Source organism: Hippichthys cyanospilos, chromosome 3 (assembly GCF_059441005.1).
Source record: "Hippichthys cyanospilos isolate Australia breed blue-spotted pipefish chromosome 3, RoL_Hcya_1.0, whole genome shotgun sequence".
Classification (NCBI taxonomy): Eukaryota; Metazoa; Chordata; class Actinopteri; order Syngnathiformes; family Syngnathidae; genus Hippichthys; species Hippichthys cyanospilos.
In genome coordinates this window covers 7,131,371-7,145,000 of record NC_142371.1, presented here as the reverse complement: position 1 = coordinate 7,145,000, position 13,630 = coordinate 7,131,371, and the positions used below count along the sequence as shown (strand labels likewise).

General features: G+C 39.5%; 1 protein-coding gene across 3 annotated transcripts in view; it reads right to left on the bottom strand.

Moving 5' to 3' along the window:
- LOC148425625 (growth factor receptor-bound protein 10-like) overlaps positions 1 to 13,630 on the bottom strand; it is a 71,298-nt gene that overhangs the window by 17,430 nt on the left and 40,238 nt on the right. The gene's annotated exons all lie outside the window — the stretch shown is intronic.

Here is a 13,630-nt window from a genome sequence, read left to right as displayed (position 1 = left end):
ACATGTTGTTTTAAGTATAGGCGGCTTTGTGGAAGAGTGTTTAGCACGTCCGCCTCCCAGTTCAGAGTCCCGAGTTCAATTCCAGCTGGCTCCAGCCTTCTTGTGTGGAGTATGCATGTTCTACCCGAGCCTCCGTGGGTTCTCTCCAGGCACTTTGGCTTCCCCCAACATTCAAAAACATGTGATATGTGTATTTAGACAGTCTAAATTGTCCTTGGATGTAATTGAGTTTGTGAATGGTTGTTCATCCCTGTGTGCCCTGTTATTGGCTGGCAACCACTTCAGGGAGTGCCCTGTATATTACCTGTAAACAGCTGAGATGGGCACCAGCAAGCCAGCAACCCTTGTGGGGATGAGCACTAGTAGATAATAGGTGGATGTTTTAAGTATATATTTGACGTGAGAAATAAAGACAATCAAGATCCCAGACCAGAGCTCAGTAAGGCCAAGGTTTTTCAAGGGAAGTCCAAGACAAGACCATAACCTTCAAAAACCTTCAATACCATGAATGTAATAACATTAGGATAAAGATGCAATTCATAATATATACATTAATGCGATTTGTTTTCTATATCAGTATTTACATTTATTATAGTGTTTTACATTTGTAACATACCTCAATAACTTAAAAAAACAAAACAAAAGTCCTTTTGTAGACCACTTATCCTCATTAAGGTTGCAAATAAGCCGGAGCCTATCCCAGCTGACTTTGGACAATCGGCAGTGTATCTCCTGAACCGGTTGCCAGCTATCACATGGCAGATATATAGTAAACAAACCTACACTCACACCTATTTCATGTAGAGGACAATTTGGAATCATGGACTGACCCTACATGTACTGGTACATTTCTAATATGGCAAGAAGTGTCAGAACCCGGAGAAATACATGCAGTAATAGAGAGAAAATGAAAACTACATTCAGAGGGAGAGAGCCAAGATCGAACCCAGAGCCTCTGGACTAGAAGTAAGACGTGCAAATGACTATCCCTCCGCGCTGCCACATGTGAACAGGAGAGAGCCAATAAAAGAACTCTAGCGATAAGCATGCAGCAATAGTCATGAATTTCAATATTCTGTCACTCTCCTGTTGGTAAGTAACGTAACCAAAGTATTAAAATAACCTCTAGCCATGATGCAGTGCACCCCCCCCACACAACCACCACACACAAACAGTTGAATTATTCTCTCTTTGAGTAAATAAAGTACTAGGATGTATTTGTTCTCAATTGGCTCAATGTGTACAGAAAACTATGTAAAATTACAAAATGAGAAAATAGTAACGATCACATTCTGAGTTGTGAAAAAAATACTGTTTATTATTTGTTCAAAGGCAAATTGTTAATCAATGGTTATTGCTAATATATATGCAGAGATTTAGGAATAACAAATAAGACTATGGCCACATATGTGATCATCTTTTGCCAGTCTAAGTTGGACGGTATTCCCTCCAACTGTCAGTTACAGGAAATGTGGCGGGGTGAGTAGTCCTGAATTAACCTCCAATAACTGCCCACAGTTTGGCTCAGCACAAGGAAACCATGCAATCATCACATATTCAAAACTGGGGGAGCCTACGCAGCCTGTAGAGGAATCCAGCCAATCCAGCCACAAACCAGTCCACACAGATAATACACAGTAAATTTGTGGAGTACATTTTACTCACAAAGGACTATATTTGATCACAGTTTAAAGGCTAGAGTGAAATTTAAACTTGGATATACTCTGAATAATCTACTCTAATAATCTACTTCTAAGTGTAAATTTTACTTTTAAGAAGTTTTACTGTTTAGACTGGGACCGAATATAGTATTTTGGGAGAGAAATCTATTCTTTACAAAATGTACCGGGTACATTAAAACATAGTGAAAAATATGGGCATTGGATAATCACCACATCAAATTTAGCGATGTTTAACAATCTACCAAAATAGACAAATGGTCTATAGCGAAGTGTATACAAAGTCAATTTGCCAGTTCATTCTAAGCCACAGACAAATATCTTCAAATACAGCACAAGGCAGGCTGAAAAAGAGGGCAGGAGAGATGGAGAAAGGTCTTACCTCCACGGCCCGCAATAGGCAGCAGTCCGGGGAACACGAAGGCATTTTTGGAGGGGGCCTGTCTGTCCACTCATACACACATTCACTCGCGTACACTTGGTCGGAAAGCCTAGCTTTCACCTTCTCTAGTCCAGAAAGAGAACGGCAAATCACGCCGACAAGTTGACAAGTAGTGCTCCCTGTCACATACCATGCACTATTCAATCTGTCGAAACCACCCGACCTGCCAAGCACAACCAAAGAACTGTCAGTGAGCCCCACAGCCCAAATCAATCCACTCCGGCTCCGAGAAGAGAAACACAGTGAGCAGACGGCAGCAGGTATAGTGTCGCGCTTGCTGTGCCGGCTGAGTCTGACAACTATCTGTCTTTACCTCTCCCCCCCACCTATCTCACTCTCTTTCTTCCTCCCTCCCTCTCTCTCTCACAAAAGGGTTCAAGCCTTAACCACCGGCTACAAGGCGCAGTGAATCAAACCACCACATGCTCACCGACCAATCATAAGACACCAGCAGGCTGATGTAATCATTCCCACACACTCAGACATGAGCTGACACACATGCACACTCGCACAGCATACACATACAATCATGTACAGACATTAGCTTTTTCAGATCTCCTTCTAGCTGCAACTTCTTTTCAGGATTTGAAGCAAGGACGGTTGATATGATGGGCCACTGAAGAGGAGGAAGAGATAAAGCTTAAAAAGAAAAAGTTTCACAGTTTCTTGCGACCAAAAGTTTTCAAGTGAGGGCTTGTTGGGGCTGTATGTTTTCACTTGCGTCTCTGCCTTCCTTTTTCCTCTCCCGCCCTCCCTCCATCCATCCCTCCCACCTTCCCTGTGGCTTAACTTTGAACTCCCGAGTCAGATCTTGCTGTCTCGCACTGCACTAGCAAGACTCATTACAGAGCAAATGAAATTAAACAAACCTGGAGGAGCACTCCAGAACTCCAACCTTCATCTTTAGCCCTATTGGCTCGATCCGTGATCCGTGCCAAAATGCCAAATGCAAAAAAAAAAAGTTTATATTATCTATCTATCTATCTATCTATCTATGTATACACACACACACACACACACACACACACACACACACACACACAGTGGATCCCCGTATTATAGCATCCCTGACTTACGTTATTTTGATGTTGTAACATGGAATACTGAGTTTTTTCATCCCGGTTTTCTGCCCAAAACAATTGTCATGACCCTAGGGTCTTAGCTGTATTTGTGTTGTTTCGTCTCCATCTGCAGGCGTTTTTTCCTAATTACATTTATTTTCAGTTGCCGTCCCTGCAATGTGTCACTACTATTCTAGTCTGCTATTGGTCAGCGTCTCCTCATGGAGATGGTGGTCTACTATTGGTCGGCCTCACTCAATTAAAAATGGCGGAACGGTAAAGCTTTGTTCGATTGTGAGTGGTTACGAAACCGTATTTATAGTGGACTTTACTGCTTAATTCAAAGTTGAAAGGGTTAGCCATGCGTCCCAAGATTGCTAGTGATGTTAAAGAGAGAAGTAAGAAGATGATTTATATGGAAACGATGCTGGAGACAACCCTTATTGGCGAATATGGGCATAACAAGCGACACTCAAAGGTAAATAAATCCTTTCAATATTTTTTATTTGTGATGTTTTCTGATTGTATACATGTATATTATATATACGTAGCACTTATTACACTATTCTGGTACCAATTTTTAATATGTATGTACACTTTGGATGTTTTTACCTGGAGTTCTAAACACATTAGCTATTTAAGCTATTTTGCTATTTAGGTTTGGAACGCCCGCCATACGGCCAATTCACCTTATGAACCCCACCGCGGAACGGATTAATCTCTCACTGACAAACTCAGATATTTATTACAGCTTGAGACATACAGAATCCTTGACGCACCCTGTCTGAGCGAGGGGCAAACAGTCTTACATATCAGCCTTGAAGCAACTTTTTCCTCCTTGCATGTGTGTGTGTGTGTGTGTGTGTGTGTGTGTGTGTAGATGTTGTGTGGATCTCCAGCACACACTGTTTTGCAGAAGGGAAAAGGAAGTGTTGGCAGTGAAGATACAACTTCATTTACTATATGAAGTGGAAATTTCAGTTGGTAAATGGGGGAAAGAGAGAGTCAGGAATTGGGGGACGGGAGGAGGAGGCGGAGAAAAAGACATGAGACGCGACGGGTAGAATGTAAAAGTTGGTAGTCTGTCAGACATTCTGATGACACTTTGACAGAATGTAAAACATACTGTATATGCTTTACATATCTACCTGTGTGTAAACCAGAACGCCCCTTCACCCCCCAACCCCCATTTCACACCACTCCTAGCTCACAAAAAATGCCTTATACATCTTTCTTACGGAGTCAGAAAGGGTAAGTCCCAGCAGAAAATTAAAATCGAATGTCGAGTTTTCAGATGAAATTAAAAGTATATTTTTGGACTTGGTGAAAAGTGATAAATGGATTCAACTTTATAAAGTTTAAACTATGCTCAGCAGCACAATACTTTCCCCCTCCTTCTCCTCCAAATTGCTCCCCATAGATTTTGGTTATTGAGATTAATTTGCTGATTGTAGCAGCCCATTCAAATTAATATAGTTTGCTAAAATATGATCAGCATACAAACGGCAAATTAAGGCTACAAAGTATGCAGTCATTTACGTCCATCACGCCAGCCTATATGGAGTAGTTAAGCAGGTCTTGCTAGCGGCTAATTTAGCCAAAACACAGGCAAGGTACTGTATATCAATGTTAATTTTAGGGTAATTAAGTCGTTTGCTAGCTTCCTGAATTGACGACTGAACATGATTTTGGAACAGGAGCAACAGCAGAAAGACCAGTCAAGCTGTTAGGCTGTAACATGCTGTCAGGAAAAACTTCAAAATAAAAGCGCACCAAGGACTTTGTGTCAATTTATTATTTAGTAACCTAAGGTTTATTCTGAAGTTGGCCTTTGCACCGTGTAGAGTTGTTGCTTTACATACTGTTTTGTATGTGTACACTAATAAGTAGGTCTCCAGGGCAAGGAAAAAAAAATGCCTGGAGCATTTATTTATTTTATTTTTTTTAACTGAGGTACTTGAATTACTCCAGGGCGCATTTCAGGCCGAGTTTAACAGTTCTTCAACAGACAATGGTACCATTTTTTCATTGGTTTAACTGTTTTTAACCCAAAACATATTCTGTTTTCAAATAAGTCAGTTAAGTCAGTTGAGTGTCAGTAACAATAGTGCAAAGATCAGAGGCTGCACCTTAACATGCCAACAAATCATGAGTGTGGAATAATTCGAGTTGGATTTGAGCCAACATTTGCTGAGAGAACATAATCTTCAAATTTGGCAATGCCATCGCACAGCATTATAATTGCAAAATAGCAGCATACAGAAAATTACACTTTTTATAGAATCAATATTGAGATTTTGTTTTTGTATCTTTTGTATTACATTTGATACTAGCAGAAAATACAATTGCTTGACAAAAAACTTAAAATTAAGCAGTTAGGATTTTTTTTAATGCAGAAATGTTCAAATTCTCAATAGAAATGGATGAAAAGTGGAAAAACGGGATTATGTCGTGACTTCCAGCTCAAGATGGCGGCTAAATCTTCCTCAAGGCTCTTCAAGGCTTCATCTAGTCACCGTTGACGTCAATTTTAACGTCAACAACATATAAACATTATGAGCCGCAGCTGCCGCCTCTGTGGTTATCAATTGGGATTATCTGTTTCAACTTCTAGACTGCATGCAACGTAAACGTGTTGATTTCCAAACCTGGATTGTGTAAAATGATTTTACTTGAGCCAGTCAACTTTTTTAGAAAACCAACTAGAAAAAAAAATGACATGAGGAAGGAGTGAGATAGAGACTGATGAAATAAAGAAAATGACAGACAAGAATGAGAGACAGTGAGTCTTTTGACTGTGTCCTCATTTGGATGAAGGAGCACAGCAGGGCAGGGCCTCTCAACCTTTTTGATGACTCAGGTCTGATAACTGCTGTGACGTAATCCCTCAGAGAGAAAGAGAGAGAGCTTCAAGTAACACACGCACAGGCGCTCGCTTTCATGTAAGCCCTAAAATGTGCACATTGCCAACTAGCATATATGTTGCTGTGTACATAATGTACATATATGGATGTCCGCGTGCACATTCATGCGAGCGTAATCGTCTTGGAGAAACACACAAAGACGACAAGAGTGAAACTAGGCAGGCGCAAAGAGACAAAGGAAAAGTAAACTGAACTGTATGAGAACTTGCTTTGTGCAAACTTGAGGTATGTATACAAGCGTGTGTGTGCACGCCCAGCAGCTCACATGCATCCATCCCTGCGCTTCGACAACTGCTGGCTGTTCTATTAATAGCTGCGGTGGTATTGCGTCCACATTACAAGCCATTACATCAGATAGGGGTTTCTGTTGAAGATTAGGACCTCTAAAAAGGCCATTAGCCATTAGGCATTCAAACCTATGCAGCGAAGACATTAGGATCCATTACAAGTGAGCAATATGAAGCTTTTGGAAAATGTTCAAGCTCCAGGGAGAGAAACATTTGAGATCAAGAAATAGCGAGAGAAAACCCACATCATGTTAATAAATTGTGTTTTTGTAACATTGTACATTCTTTTAACATTAGAGTTACATAAAAAAAAAGTAAATTTTTAATGTCAGCAACAGCCACTTTATTTTGTTACTCCGTTGATGCTCGAGTCTGTGTAAAACTACGGTTAAAGCAATACACCACCTCCATAACCTCATCACTGATCATTAATATCAGGTTATGCTAGTGATCAGCAAGGTATCTAAACATAGTCTGTCCAATTTAAGATCTTGCCACTTCTCGCAGCTTCATATGCTGATGGCTGAAAGTGGCTACATGATTTTCATGGAGCCATTTTGCAGCCCATCACTAAGCTCTTGCTGGTGTTCAATTAAATCATTTTTTGTTTGTCATTATTTCATGAAAACTTGAAAAAAATAAAATACTGCAAAACGATCACATGCATGAAGGCAAGCGGCAAAGGCATGACACGCCACAGATTCACCCATGACCCTAAAAGATAGAAAATACGGGCAGAGACAGTACGCCCCAGATAAGGTTGGAGACCAAAAAAAACAACTCTTATCTTTGCCATGGAAGTTTATTGTCCCTTATACGTTTTGCCTGTGAATAATTGAAAATCAATAGATAAGGCATACAGTAGGAGTTTAGTTTGCAAAGACATATTCAGTAGGACTGACCATTGGGCATTATTAATCACCCTCATTAAATGCTATGCAGCAGTCTGTTATTTATTTATTATTTTTTTAAGCCGACTGGTGAAATAGACTACTAAGAACCTTATTGGCGACCCCCTCGGTCATGACAACAGAGGAGAAACCTCTGAGAAAATTATTTATTTCTTTATTGAGTGCCTGTACATTAGTACAAAAAAAAAAGAAAAAAGAAAAGTACAGTAGAACTCCTCTACAACAAAATCGTATTTGCAGCCAGAAATTTTTCACAACAGGGGACTTTTCACAATAGCAAATCGATGTCTCGGAGGTAAACATAAAAAAAACAAAAACGTGTTGTGCACTCTACAATCTGACTGAAGTTAAACAAAACCATCCAACAATTCAAACAGAAAAAAGAAATGAATTGCCAAATCTACAATAAGCATTCATCTTCATACTTACATCATTTTTTTTTTGCATTATGTCTTTAACTTTGCTTCATCCAGCTTTCATCTTTATTACTTTTATCCTGTCTTTTAGTGTTGGCTTCTTTTAACATCCACGCGGCTGCACGCGTCAAAATGATGTTATTTCGGCAACCACGGCCCTCCGTACGGAATCCATGCGGAACTTATTTTGCGCAATGCTTATCTTCCGGAATTTTTTTTTTTTTTTTTTTTTTTTTTTTTTTTTTTTTACGAAAGGAAAACATGGCGGACGAACTATTGCTTATGGGCGTTTGCCGATAAAAACACCTTTAAGATTCGTCTGAAAACGAATTCCGTGATCTAAATACCGTAAACAACTCCTGATAAGCACCACGTTGGGGAGAGATGAGAAGTCTGTTGAGATTGTTTGAATCGACTAGGAATCTCTACCTCTGTTATAGAGTAGTTGTTTGCATTTACCTCCACCTAGAGTATGGGAGAATATCGTCTGGGGGGGGGGGGGGGGGGGGGTGTAAGCAAAAACCAAGCTAGACTTTTCCTGCAGGCTTGTTTTCACCGAAGTGAATTTCAGCACAACGCAAATGCAGAAAAAAACATTTTGTATTATGCAGCGGGGATTTTTCCTTGTATGAGGATGTAAGAAAGGGTTCAATGCATGCATGCGCACATGCATATTTTGTTAATTAGTCCCACTTTGGAACACTGGGGTAAATTAACATAATAACCAAGAGGAAGTGCAGAACAGCACGCAAACAGACACGTCTGATAAAACATTTCTTTAGTTGTGTAAGTTGATGGGCTTGGATACAAGCACTAAGAATTACTTGTCCATAATATGTTCCATACAAAACTTAAGATACAGACCATCAAAAAAAATCCCCAAAATAAAAATGGTAACAGCTTATGGGTGCAATGCGTTTTAGCCTTTTTTTAATTTGTTCTGCTATCAAGTATAAGAAAAAATAAATAGAAGACAAAATCTAGGTGGAAAGAGAGGGATTCATGATCTTCCCTTTGGATGGTGGCAATGTGTATTACAACATCTTATTAACTGTCAAGAAAATGGGAAAAGATCCAGTTGTCATCTTTGATGAATTGGATCCTTTAGAGAGATAAATAAAAATAATCCTTGATCAACTATCAAGAGCTGCAGGAGAACATCATGGTTTATTCATTCTGCAGTTTTTTTCCCCCTGTTTCCTGTTATAAATATAATACAGTATAGTGTTCCGACTTGTGTTACTTTTATACCCGCACTAAAATCACAGGAATTAAATGTTACAAATCCAGGTTTTCTTTGGAGCTAATTCATGAATTGTCGACAAGTTTTATTTGTTCACAAGAGCCTATTGAAAGTCCCAACCCTATTCAGGTCATCAGTCTTGGCAGGAGCCCAAATATCCCTCATGCCTCAACCAATGCCAAAATGTAGCAATAGTAGCTGCTTGGTCTCATCTTTTAAAGAAAACAAAAAGAGTCATAGCCCTTGATAAGCTGTTTTGGCACACACAAGAGCCATCTTCCCATTAACAAGGGCCTTGAATACTGACCACCAAACAGCACTGCTGTGTGTGGTCTAGGCCGCCCACGGAAGTCAATGTTTCGATGATGAGATGGAAAGACAAAAACCTGAATGGGCCTAAAGATAATTTGCTGTCCCCATTGAGCGCCTGTGGTCTACAGGAGTGGCTGCACTCATGATGAAAACTTTGCTGAGTCAATATAGAAGCAACGAAATGTTCCTTGTCAGCCAATTACTGCGTAAATTAAGAGACCCGACACAAAGAGGTCAATCTGGGTTGGATTGGGTACAACAAAGCCAGAGAGCATTTAGTGTCTATATTATCCAATGAGCAAGAAAGCAAACCTAAGAACACAAGTGATGTTATGAAAAGGATATTCAGAGAGAGATGGGAGAACACGCACGGTCACAGCATGGATAGCTTCATAATAAGAGACTCTTTACCATCCTTACATTTATGTTAATGTGTATCCATATTATTGACTCATTCAATGCCAGACATTTTCAGACGCTCCTTTATCCTAACACTTGAAAAACAAATGAAAATAAGCGGAATAAGCAGACTAAGCAGTGTAGAAAATGAATCACTACAGTAAGCCTTTGGGATTGATGGCGATGAGGCATAGGCATTTGACATTTCAAGTTAATTGACTGACAATAGGGAAAATTCACGATCAATGAATTGATTGATGCTCACCAAATAGAACGTTGAATAGAATGGGATATCTATGCTGAAATCTGCGAATGGCTGGCAACCAGTTCAGTGTGTACTCCGCCTACTGCCCGGAGACAGATGGGATAGGCTCTAGCACGCCCATGGCCCTTGTGTGGGTAGGCAGTTAAGATAATGGATGAAAGGATGGCTCATTGTTGAAATGTTCTGAACTTTTCATACTGTTTTGGACAAGGCCGGGATAAAAGTGTGACCAAATTGGGTAAGTCAACTTTCAAAATGGAATGGAAAAAAAAAATCCTCAATAATAATAACACTGCGTTGAATGAAGTACCGTAGTTTCTTATGCCTCTGTATAATCTAAATATGTAAAATGAGGTTAACATTCCTCTCAAAAAAGATCTCTATAGCACTGTAAAAATCCATTACAAAATCAAATTAGTATATTTTTAAAAGGTTTCAGTTACATATATAATATCTAGTAATTGTACAGCAAATCGCACAGCTGTCCTACTTTAACAGAAAGGATGAAGGAGATGCAGTCTCCATGACCTACATGGCTCCTACAGTGCAGCACTGGCGAGATGAAATGGCTTCAAGGTACAAAATATTGTTTTTGTTTTTTTGTGTGTAATATATGGACAAGGGGAAACCTAAGTCATAATTTGGTCAATTTAATATTTTATCAAACATCTTTACAATGGGGCGGCCCACATGTGTGGGTGTAATTTTTACAAATTATAGTCCAATCTAAAGTGTTGAAAATGCCTCACTCTCATTGATAATGCCATGTTAATGGTGGAACAAACATGCGGTTTTGGGGATCTCTTGAAAATAAAGTACTGGAGTTTGGAGGTACAAAGTAGCTGCATCTATTCTTTACATTTCTTTATCAAGTCGTGTGTAATTAAAATCAGTGAAATTGCATCATTTAATGAATGAGTGTCCTGGTATTTGTTTTACTGCACACACATGGACGCTTTTTCATTCACCCAAGACTCTTGCAGTCTTCTTCATCAGTCGTTAGTAGGTGGCGGAGGGCGGCTGCAGATTGCTTAGCTGTTGAAGTGCTGCTGACCCATTTTTTTTTCCAAGAAGCGTGTTAATTAATTTAGCTTGTAACAGGATCATTTTAAGCCAATATGGTATTTTGTGTCAAACTATTTGCATAATTGGAATAATTCTAAAAGAGTTGACTACAAAAGTCCCTTGAAGATTATCCTGATCCTTTTTTTATGAGAATGTCAAGCTAAGACTACACGGTGTATGCACTGCACTCAAACCCACATTCATTTTCATACAAACAATGATCTCGGTGCAAATGTTGACATTTTACAAAGTGGCTTTGTGAAGTGCCAGTGTCAAAGTCATATTTACTTAAATGGCGTCATTAGTCAAACCGTTCACAACAGGCAATCTATTAAAAAAGCCCGCAGGTACACGCGTGCATGCAAGTCTCTGTGGCAGCGTGGTATTAACGGGTCAAGTTGGCAGGTTGAGACAGGTTTCCATTTAGCAGCAGGGTATAAATATGGCCCTGACACATGAGATGTTCCAGACTCCACCACAACCTGCCTGGCCCTCATCCAGGTAGCATTTGTTCAACGACAGTGAAACAATTTGTACTGAAACCAGCAAACTCTCTCACTCGCTCAGTCACTTAATGTATGTGTGTGTGTGTGTGTGTGTGTGGATAGGGGGAGGGGGGGCAGAGTGAGAGAGAGAGAGCGAGGGAGAGAGGGAGAGAGAGACAGGGCACAGACATATGCTGACAAAGGCGTATACTGTACTGTCTGAATGTTCTATTTACCTCTGCAACAAAGAGCATCAGATAGCATGAACACGAAACTGTGTGTGTGTGTGTGTGTGTGTGTGTGTGTGTGTGTGTGTGTGTCTAGCTGTGTGCTTTTTGGTTCCTATAAACCAGCAACTAATGCAGGATATTGTACTAAGTATAGCATATGCTTAAATTGCACAAACTAAAAAAAATACCTGTTGCAAACTTCTTACTGTCATGTGTTAAAATGGATTGAAAGAATGCAATTTTTGATTGTAATCTCCGATGGCTTGGAGCAGAGGAGAGTGACGCCGTGCATATGGTGATCATGGTATCGGTCAACAACTGGCGAAAAGACACTTTGAACCTCGTCTTTCATCTATAACTGCTTCAATGGACAAAGTGCATAAAAGAAAATTATAAATGCATTTTTTGTCAATGTGGCAGCATGGTGGATGAGTGGTCAGTGCATCTGCCTCACAGGGCAAAGGGTGCAGGTTTGCTTCCAGCTCCAGGCTTCCTGTGCAGAGTTTGCATTTTTTCCCCATGCCTGTGAGGCTTTTCTCCATGTACTCAGGTTTCCTCCCACTGTCCACATTTAAAAAAACATACATTGTAGGTATATTGGCGATTCTAAATTGCCTTTAGAATGTGAATGGTGGTGGTTCTTGTTAGCCAATCGATTACGGGCAACCAGTACAAGGAGAACCCAGGATATTTTCCATAGACAGCAAGGATAGGCTCTAACCCGCTCGTGACCCTTGTGAGGATAAGCCGTTATGGTGACGGATGGATGGATAATTACCTATGTTTGATGTTATGTTCTCTTATTATTCATGTTTTTATGTTATTTGTTCTATAAAGTGCTTTGTTAACAATGCAGCTGTTGTGAATGCACTATATAAATAAAAAAAAAATTGTATTATAATTTTTATCTTGTTATTTAATCATGTGTATTTGAAAGTTATTTAAAAACCCAACAAATAAAAAGACCGTTTAAAAAAAAGACACCTAAAATAATAAATGCATCCATATTTATGTGAATATTCAGCGCCAAATAAGAGAACATAAAGTTGCGACTGAGAGTGGACTAGTGTGCTTGCATATCGTTGGAGCAGTTTCATAGCTGATCTGTGTGCTCTGCAGCTAGTAGAACACACACTGTGAAGATTTACAAGGTGCTAACTGTTTGTGTTTACAGGTTGTTGCCTCTCCCTACCAAAAAACAAAGCAAAAAAAAAACAAAAAAACAACTTATTTTCCTCTCCAAACAAGGGCAGGAAGAATTCACAGCATGGCTAGGTTTTTATAGAATCTCCGATTTTCTTTTCCTGACAAAAATCTGATGTTCTAATTTAATAAGCTTGCTCCTAGTTTACACTCAAGTTTCAGAATCCCAAGTACAGTACAGTTCCCTAGTTTTTCGCAGTTAACGGGGACCGAAAAACCAACTTGTACACGGACTAACACAGTACTTAAATCTTTAATTATTAAACCTTATACAGTAACTGTACTGTTACTGTATCTCTTCCCATATGCCGTGTTGATTGGTTCACGTGTTTGCTGTTGCGCATGGACAGTTGGTTGCAGCTACAGGGTTCTCTCACCTGCGGCTCCTTCTCAAGGTTTTTCATTTTTTTCTCAGATGGGTATTATTACTTTTTCTCTTGCTCTTCTGGGAGCTCAGTTCAGGCCATTATGGGTTTGTTAAGGCTGTATAAATAAATTTGATGACAAAAAAAAATGAAAGCAAATAATATTCCAAAAGTATTACCCCCCCACCGATTTTGGAATTTGCTTATTTTTTTAAATGAAACTCGCAGTTTTTCCTTGCCACAGACTTTCACTGGCTTCCTCAGGAATATTATAGATTATGTCTTTTTTCCCCTCTTTACAGATAATGTAGTGCTCTTTTGTCAAAAGCAGGATATTAAACAT